Source organism: Coffea eugenioides, chromosome 7 (assembly GCF_003713205.1).
Source record: "Coffea eugenioides isolate CCC68of chromosome 7, Ceug_1.0, whole genome shotgun sequence".
NCBI classification, from domain to species: domain Eukaryota; kingdom Viridiplantae; phylum Streptophyta; class Magnoliopsida; order Gentianales; family Rubiaceae; genus Coffea; species Coffea eugenioides.
In genome coordinates, this window is record NC_040041.1 from 19,094,874 (window position 1) to 19,104,820 (window position 9,947).

Sequence of the window (9,947 nt, forward strand, 5' to 3'; positions counted from 1 at the left end):
TCATGCTTTGGTTTCATCATCCGAGACACAAACACTTCATGCATGACCATAATTCACTGCATCTACCACTAGTGAGCTAATCTAAAACCAGAATCTACCTCAGCTGGAAGCTTAGTTCGTGCGTTAAGATGCTGCGATTTGTTCTTCCCCCTCGGCTCGCTGATGGGCTTGGGATTTGGTTGATTTGCTTGGCTGTTGCAGGCGGTGGAGTTGATGAAGAAAGTGATGGCTCTCGGTCCCCTTCACCAGCTCGCAGGTGAGACGAAGAAAACAACAAGTCTCTCTCTCTTTCCCTCAAGCTTACGGACAGGGACAGAAACGGAAGGCTCGGTTCTCTCTTTCTTTTTGCTCTCGGTTCGTGGTCGAGGAGAAAATGGTAGTAGGGTGTTGTGATGGAGGGGAGCTAGTGTAATGAAATGAATATTGTGGAGATGAGCCGGTAGTTTATAAGATGTGGTGCTGCAGTGGAGAAATGGATCCAGCGAGGATGAAGTGTTGAGATTGAAGCTTGCACGGTTATCTCCTCTCTCACGCACTCTCGGACAGAACAGGGAAGTTGCAGCTCACCACCCGCATGGCTCTCTCTCTGGTTCCCCTTGTCGATGATACCAAGGCAGGGAAATGTTGTTGTGAGCTGAGGTAGTGGAATGGAAAATGAGTGGCCCCAGTTAAGAGCTCAGCTCACACGATGGTTTGCTGCAACATTTTCCTCTCGGCTGGCTATGGAAGTAAAGTATGGCTGGCTGAGTTTGGTTTGCGTAGGCTAGCTGTGAAGTTGGTGGGTGTGGTTGAGCTCAGCTGGTGGAGGTCTTGGAAGTGCAGAGTGGTGTCCGATTCTCTCCCCTCAGCTCACGGACAGAACAGAAACGAAGAGCTCGCAGTTACCTTTCCTTCCTCTCGGCTGTAAGTGCAGCTCTCACTCACTTGCTCTCGGATTGTGGCAGACAAATAAAACCGAAGTGCTCTCTTCTGCTGTAGTGAGTTGGGAGTAGTGTGCATTAGTGGATGATGGAACCGGCAATAAGGATGGAAGGTGCTGGAATATGAAGTGGAAAAATGGATTCGGCCGAAATGGAATTGTGATTTTTTCCTTTTTTGATTTTGATTTTTTTTTCCTTCTTGAAATTAATTGAATAAAACTGATAATAAAAATAGATAACAAACAACAAAAACAACAAAAAAAAAGTAATTTAATTAACATTGGGTAGAAACTAAATAAACTAGAATCAACAAAACACAATTTTCCATTTTTCATCAATTTTCATCATTTTCCTTTTTTTTCTTTTCCTCAACTTAATAATTTAACAAAAATAATAGTAAAACTAAATAAAAACAACAATTTTAACTACAAACACATCAAAGTAATCAAACTAAAATAACAAAATTACCATTTTCGATTTTTCTTTCATTTTCATCATTTTTCATCATTTTTCCTTTTTTTTTTCACAAATTTTACGTTAAACTTAAAACTAAAACTAAAACTAAAACGTGAACAAAATTAATATGACAAATAATTAGCAAATAAAAGACAAATAAAAAGATAACAACTAAAATGCAGACAATCTAAAACAAAATTATGAATTAGATGCAACATACAAATTATTTAAAAATTTGGTGTCTACAGTTTGCCCCTCTTTGTTTGAGTTTTGAAAAAACTTGAGACAAAGAAGTAGACACCAAATACTTACCTGTGGTATTTGGCTGCAATGGACGCTTCTGAAATGAGGATCGACTTTTTTAACACAATTTTTTTCCTTTTTCTTTTTTTTTGAAATGGGATTGACCCAAACAGGAAATTAAAACGGGACTGACCCGAGCAGAAATTTAAAATTGGGACTGACTAGAGAAGGAAATTCAAATCATGGGACTGGCCCGAATGAGCTTTTGAATCGTGGGACTGACCCGAATGAGCTTTTGATCGAGGGACTGACCCGAATGAGCTTTTGATCGAGGGACTGACCCGAAAATGCTTTTGATCAAGGGACTGACCCGAATGCTTTTGATTGATCGAGGACTGACCCGAATGCTTTTGATCGAGGGACTGACCCGAAAATGCTTTTTGATCGAGGGACTGACCCGAAAATGCTTTTGATCGAGGGACTGACCCGAAAATGCTTTTGATCGAGGGACTGACCCGAAAATGCTTTTGATCGAGGACTGACCCGAAAATGCTTTTGATCGAGGGACTGACCCGAAAATGTTTTTGATCGAGGACTGACCCGAATGAGCTTTTGATCGTGGGACTGACCCGGAAATGCTTTTGATCATGGACTGACCCGGAAATGTTTTGATCGAGGGACTGACCCGAAAATGTTTTGATCCTAGCTTTTGATCGTGGGACTGACCCGGAAATGCTTTTGATCATGGGACTGACCCGGAAATGTTTTTGATCGAGGGACTGACCCGAATGAGCTTTTGATCGAGGGACTGACCCGAAAATGTTTTTGATCGAGGGACTGACCCGAATGAGCTTTTGATCGTGGGACTGACCCGGAAATGCTTTTGATCATGGGACTGACCCGGAAATGTTTTTGATCGAGGGACTGACCCGAAAATGCTTTTGACAATCGGTCAGTGGGATTAAACCCGATCCTGCCGTGACGAAAATTTGATTCGATTTTGGTTTTTGATTGATGATTTTTGCTTCTTTTTGACTTTTCAAAATCTTTACAAAAAATTAATTTGCCCCAGTATGATGAATTTTTGCTATTTGAGTCCAGAGTTGATTCTGTATCGCCATGCTGCTGCATTTTTTGATGAAATTTGCTTGCGACATTTTCAATCTGCCTTTGTTCACCGGAGGACTCTTTCCGACACCGATTCCAGTGCGAGGTGTGATGACTTTCATCTGTGCATGCAGTTTTTCTGCAAAAGAGAAAAGAAAGAAAGAAATTGCCACCATCATTTGACCCGTTTTCCTTTGAGAATCGTGTAAACATGAGTCTTTCAACGCCTTTATCAACTTTTGCTGCGGCAGTCGATTGAGTTGGATTTTTCACCCTAAGGCTTTTCTGATTTACAAACTGATCAGGTATGTGCTTTGCCATATTGTGAAGTCTGCGTAACTGACTTTGTTGAACCTTAACCCTTTTTCAAGAGATGACTGAACCCAAGTATGCTTCGAATAAACCACGGGAATTGTTATTCACCAAAATTCAAAGATAAAGAATGAAGTATGCAAGAAAATTCACATGTCATGAAAGAATAAATATGCACAAGAATGCACACATAACCATTTGTGCTTAAATTCTACAAAAATGCCATAAATGCAAGTAATTTGGAAAAATGAGCTTCCTAAGAATGTATTTGCAAAAGAATGTTTTACAAAATGACACAGTTTTGGCCAACAAATGTCATATTCAATTCTCTGGCTATCTTTGTTCTGGAATTCAAAATTGACAGAAGTATGACAAAATGAGGAGAAATCGAAATCCAAATGGATCAAACCACCAGTTGTTCCTCCTTGTGCTTGCTCATGCGGAAATCCTACCTTGGCGCCCTTTCGGGTTTTCACCAAGGTTGCCCCTACTCCTTTTCTTTTGTTTTGTTTTTGTTTTTGTTTTTCTCTTTTCCTTTTCTTTTCCTCCTTTTCTTTTGAGGTGCCCTTTCGGGTTTTCACCTAAAGACGCAAATGAAAGAGCTCAACCATGATCGACTCAGGAGTATGAGTTGAAGATTTCTGGCATCAGTAAAATGCACTTCCCTTAGAAGTTTAGGCGAAGGCATTATGGACATCACTTGTCAGTTGATTAGCAAACTTTCCAATAGAAATACTGCAAGTGACGAAAGCCAGGACTTTGGGCTTTTGTAATGGGGTCAGGTGGGGTATGTCAAGAAAAGTTAAGGCTTGAAAACAATTTGCTCTTATGAGAGGTGAAATAACCTGAGATTGCATCATTTGAAATCATCTTCAATTTCGAACGAAACTGAGGGAAATTTGCCCCAGTTCGATTGGATTTTCTCTTTCTTTGCATTTTCTTCATTGCATTTTCCTCACTTTTTGCATTTTCCTTCAAAAACTAAATTTGCCCCAGTGTGGGGTTCTTTCTTTTCTCTTTTCCTCTTTTTCCTTTTTCTTTTTTTTTCAAAATGAATTTGCCCCAGTATGGGGATTTTTCCTTTTCCCTCTCTGATAATCTCGTTTCAAAATGAATTTACCCCAGTGTGGGGTTTGCAATTCTCAGGGGCTGCCAAACGAAAATTATTGTTCTGATAACTCAAAAGAGATGACTAGGGATGAAATGTTTTGATTGGAAAGGAAGATGGCCTGACCTTTGCCTCGTCCCTTGCATGATTTCCAAAAGAAATTTGCATAATCAAAAATAAAACTTCTTACACATGTCTGAATTGATAGGTTGAGAGACTGTTTGTTCGTCCATCTCTTCAAGGATAAGTGCTCCACTCGGTAGCACCTTTTTGAATGACAAATGGCCTTACCAGTTTAGGCCAAATTCGTCTTTGATTTCATCTTGCATTGGCAAATCTCGCTTTAACTCTTTGTCCTCTTTCTCTAAAGGCTCGGAGGCGGACCTTTTTGTTATGAACACAGGCCACGCACTTTGATAACATTAGCCATGGCACATGGCGTTCAGCTGCTTTTCATCCATCAAAATCAATTGTCGGTGACGCTGCTTTAATCAATCAGCTTCGAACTTGGCAAAGAAGGGATTTTCTCAATGAAGAGATTTTTCAATGAAGGCTTCCTCAATGAACGAATTCTTAATAAAGGGATTTCTCAATGAAGGCTTTCTCAATGAAGGAATTCCTCAATGAAGACTTTCTCAATGAAGGAATTTCTCAATGAAGACTTTCTCAATGAAGGGATTTTTCATGAAGGGGTCTCTCAAAGAAGAGGTTTTTGTCCTTCTCAAAGAAGGGATTTTTCAACGAAGGGATTTTTGGCATTTTCAAATGAAGGGATTTGTGGCCTTTTCAAACGAAGGGATTTTTGGCCTATTCAACAAAGGAATTTTTGCCCTTTTCAACAAAGGAATTTTTCACGAAGAAATTTTTGAATGAATGGTATTATCGAAATCCAGAACAGTGATATTCAAATGGTCAAATAATTCCATCTTTGGCCATCTAAAAGAATTAAAAAAATTCGGGACAATAATCAAATAAACAGAAAAAACAAATTATGCATTTGATGGAAAAACTAATCAAAACGGAAACAAGACAAAAACTTAGTTGCAAAAAATGTTTTCATTAAGCTATTCACATATGCAAAAAATGGTTTTCGTGAACCTTAGTAAATAACAACCCCTGGATTTACCGAAATTCCCTTCGAGAGGGAAGATACTCGGCCATCCAAATTGTGCAAAGCTCCTTCAGGATTTTTCAAATTTCGTCATTGGAGGTGGATGCTTCGAAGGTGTCCTTGTGTTCAGGGAAAGGATTTGTACTTATGCTCGGCCCTTGTTCACCTCTTTTCCTTAGCATTATTTCCCCTGCCTCGATCATGTCTTGGACTTTGTGCTTGAGTGCCCTGCAATCGACGGTTGAGTGACCAGGTACTCCCGAATGATAGGCACAAATAGCATGTGGATTGTACCCAACAGGCATGCCATGAAGGTAAATTGGAGGGGGAATCACGCCTATTTTGTTGGCAGCCTTCAATTGCTCATACAATTGGTCTAAAGGCCTGCCTAGGTTGGTGAAAGTTCGGGTACGACTTTGATGGTAGGTTTCAGTGGGTCGGGGATAGTTGTAGATGGGTCTATTTGGTGGGGGAAATCTTTGGTGGTAAGGAGGCCGAGGACGAGCTTGTTGAAAGCTTGGTTGAGATATTTGGGAAGGGGTTGTAGGCAGGTTGGCATAATTTGGGCGAGGTCGAGGATGAGTGATATTGGTGTGATAAACGGGATGATGGTTTGAATGGTAAGGGTTTGAGTAGGTAGGGTATTGTCGAGGTCTGGGTCTTGGGACAGGGTTTTGATTCCAGGTGAAGGCAGTTTCCCCCTCTTTCTTTTTAAATTGCGGGTTCCTCTCACTAGTCCCCTGTCCTTGCAAAGCATCCAACTGGGATTTGAGGGCAGAGACATTAACAATCTTCCCAGCTTTCACGAAGTCATCGTACTCCTCAAGTTTATTGACAATGGCGGCGAACGAGCATCCAGTCATGCGGAAAATTTCTTCAAAGTACGGGGGATCATGTGCTTTAATGAAAGTGCGTATGATTTCGTCCTCAGTCATCGGTGGCTCGACTTTGGCAGCTATTGTCCTCCATCTCTTAGCATAGGTTTTGTGATCCTCGGAGGGTTTTCTTTTTGTTCCTTCCAACGTATTTCGTGTTGGAGCCAGCTCGCAGTTATACTCATATTGCCTTACAAAAGCATTGGACAAGTCAATCCAGGTTTTTACTTCTTCGGGCTTCAAATTTGAGTACCAGTCGAGGGCATCCCCCTCCAGACTTTCCGGGAACAACCTTAGAGGCAGGTTCTCGTCGTCTACAGGCTTTCCCAACTTGTTAACAAATAGTCGGAGGTGTGTCTTGGGATTACCCGTCCCATCGTACTTGTTAAACTTCGGAGTTTTGAACCCCTCAGGCAATTGCACATTCGGGAAAAGGCAAAGCTCATCATAGTCCAGCACTCCTTGTTTGTTCAGCCCCTGACTCTTCCTTATAAATTCATCAAAGCGATCAAGGCGCTTAAGTAACTTCATATCAACGGGAGCGGAAGATTCCCCCATTTCTGGCTTGGTTTGAAAAGTATGGTCCGGCAGGAATGGCTCAGCAGCAGGGTAATAAAAGGTATGTGGCTCAGGTAGTATATTTGAAGTGATTTGGGGTTGTGGACCTCGCATGTGAGTAAGAGAAAATGAAGGATGAGGAGGGTAAGTGTATGGCAAATTTGTGGTGGGATAGGTGAAAGTTTCTTCGGGTGCAATAGGAAATGATGGAGTAACAGTGGCATGGGCCGAAGGTAGGACAAACGGCTCTTGCTCAGGCTGTCTGGCGGGTACAGGTTCGGGTTGAACTCCGCTGCTAATTAGCTCATCATTCAACTTCCTTTGGGCGGCCATCTCATACGCCATCTCTCCAAACTTGGTAAGCATCTCAGTCAACTGAATCCCCGAACTTGCAGTCTCGGGTTGAGCGGTAGTAGCAGACCTATCTGACTGTTCCGGTTGTGAACTCATGTTTACACAACTCCCCTGGGCTCTACTGCGGGATCGCGTTATGATGGGGCTTCGACGAGAAGCTATGTTGAAATATTACCTGAGAATTTTTGACAGATTGCCTTTAGGTTCAACCCTCGCTTAATTATTCCAAAGAAAATAAAGAAAAGGAAAAGAAAAAGGCAAGAGTTAGTAGATATCCAGAAAATTCGGATGCATGTCCTATGGGGAAGCCCTTTTTATGCCAAGGGTAGGCCTAGTATGAAAATGCAGTCCTCCAGAGTAGGCACTATACAATACCTGATGAATCCGATCAACCGCTAGAGTGAAAAAATGATTTGGAAAAATTTGGCCAATCGAAGTGAAAAGAGACATTTGTCCTAAAATAAGGAAAAAGTCCGAATGGATTGCTACTTTGAGCAACGCATGGAATAATGTGTAAAAGAGATTGCAATGTCTCAATTAATTTATTCGGTGACCCTTAGACTTAAACCCTAAAAAAGGGAAAAAACGGGTCAAATGGATTGGATAACATTGATGATTTATTTAAAAATGACCAAATTACCCTAAAAATAGGTAAACTGGTCAAATGAATTAAATGAAATTTGATTTATTCAAAAATTGATCGAATCGCCCTAAAAAGGGTAGATTGGTCAAATGAATGAAACTTGATTTATTCAAAATCGATTCGATTGCCCTAAAAATGGGTGAGCTGGCCAAATGAATGAAAGACAGATTGATGATTTATGCAAAAAATCGACCAAGTCACCCTAAAAGGGTAAATTAGTCAAATGAATTGACGATTTATTCAAAATTGACCGGATGACCCTAAAAAAGGGTAAATTGATCAAATGAATTGGATGAAATGAATTTATTCAAAAATGATTAAATTGTACTAAAGGTGAATGAATTGAAAAAAAAATGGATTGGATAAGATGGATGATTTGTTCAAAAATCGATTGAATTATTCGCCCACTGGGTGGTTTCAAGAAATCATTACAATGCCTTGGTCTATGAGCCTCTAAAATCAAAATTTGGCCTCTATATTTATCGTCTCAACAATGAGGAATCATTTGTAAATATTCTTCGAATATGTCCTTTTACGCAAGGGAATTTTACCAATTTTGATAAAGTGGCCAAAAGGTGATTATTAGACGCTCATATTCCAAAGATCGCTCTATGAAAATGATCGGATCCTACCTTACCTTGTGCACTACCCCTTTGGATGATACAAAAAATGTAAACGTGCAAGTCTCCTTGGATTAAGTATCCGAGACATATGGTGGCTTATTCCTAAACACGGGATCCCCTAAATGGCATTCCCTTCCTAGGGTGAATGCGTGATGCCAGTTTATTAAAAGCAGTAAGATATGCAACTTGAAATGAGACATGACCTAAGGAACCCTTTATCTGCCAGGGTAGGCCTAAAATGGTATGGCATTATTAATTTATGAACGAAATACACCGAAATTTCTAAACATGCAATAGCCTATCTATAAGGGTAGGTTCTAAAAGAGGATCATGTCCGACCTCTTATTTGCTAATGTTTGTGAATGCAATGGGGCACAAAACCAAGAAAAGTTAGCTCAGTCAGATAAATACATATAACACATTGTAGCAACGAAATCAACACAAGAAAATAAAGCAATAAAAAGGAAAAAGGGGTTGGACCCCTCCCCTCGTGAATGGTGTACCTAATAAGGTAAGGTCGACTCTACCCTAGGTAATTCTAAAATGGATGCATGAGGTTTGGGCTCACTAATGCATCTAGACTCGATAGGTCATAGGTCCCCGAGCCTTCAGACTTGGAAACCAAAGGTCATCACTCCCAAGGTTCCTTGTCGGTGGCTCGAGCGATTCCCCAGACGTTGCTACGCACACGTCGTGTTACGGCTACCCGTCTGGGCGAATCTAAAAAGAATCCTCAACCTTCGACTAAAAACTAATAGGTCATCAACCTAAAGTTTAAAGCGGAAGATCGAGTGACCCCTCGGATCATGCTACGCACACGTCGTGATACGATCACATGTCCAAGTGGGTCGCCTAAAATCCTAATAGGGTGGAGTGGCGTGACAAGCCACTAAAAGAAAAATAAATGAAGGGTGAAAAAACTAAAGCGTATGCACGTATGCTAGTGCTCGTTTGGAGGGGAGGGATCAAGAACCAACGCGTGGCTCTAAGGGTGACACACACCCCCCCCAAAATGCAAATGCAAAGCGCGAGATAAAGCAAGTACAATCATACATCCAATCATCCAATCATACATACGTGAGTGAGGGAGTAGTTTGATATGCGCGTACGTGGCAAAAAGTCCTAGAAAGGGAAAATGCAATCCTAATATCCAAATGCTATACATAAAAAGGGTAGAAAAAAGGAAAAGAATGGCTAAATCAAATGCTTGGACCCACTTAGGAAGTCCCCAGTGGAGTCGCCAACTGTCGCGCCCCACTTTTCGAATGATGAATGAGTGTGGTGTGTGTAGTGTGGTGTGAACGTGTGCAAAATGAAAATAAAGGCCATGGGACTTGATAAAGCGACGGTTTGGCCATATAAAGTTCAAAAAGGGTTTTTTTGAAAAATGGAGTCGCCACTTGGTATAGAGTTAGGGTGTACCAAGTCACCCAAAAATGATTTTTGTTTTTGAATAAAAAAAGTAAATAAACCCTTTTAAAGAACTTTTTGGGTCTACGTAACCAAAAGAGGGATCGGGGGTCACATTTGACGAAGGGGAAGGCAAGGATAAAAATCCAAGGCACCCCTTCGACCTAGCCAAGGCTAGTTGCGTGACTTAAACCAATTTTTCCTAATTTTTCTACCCAAGGTATGTA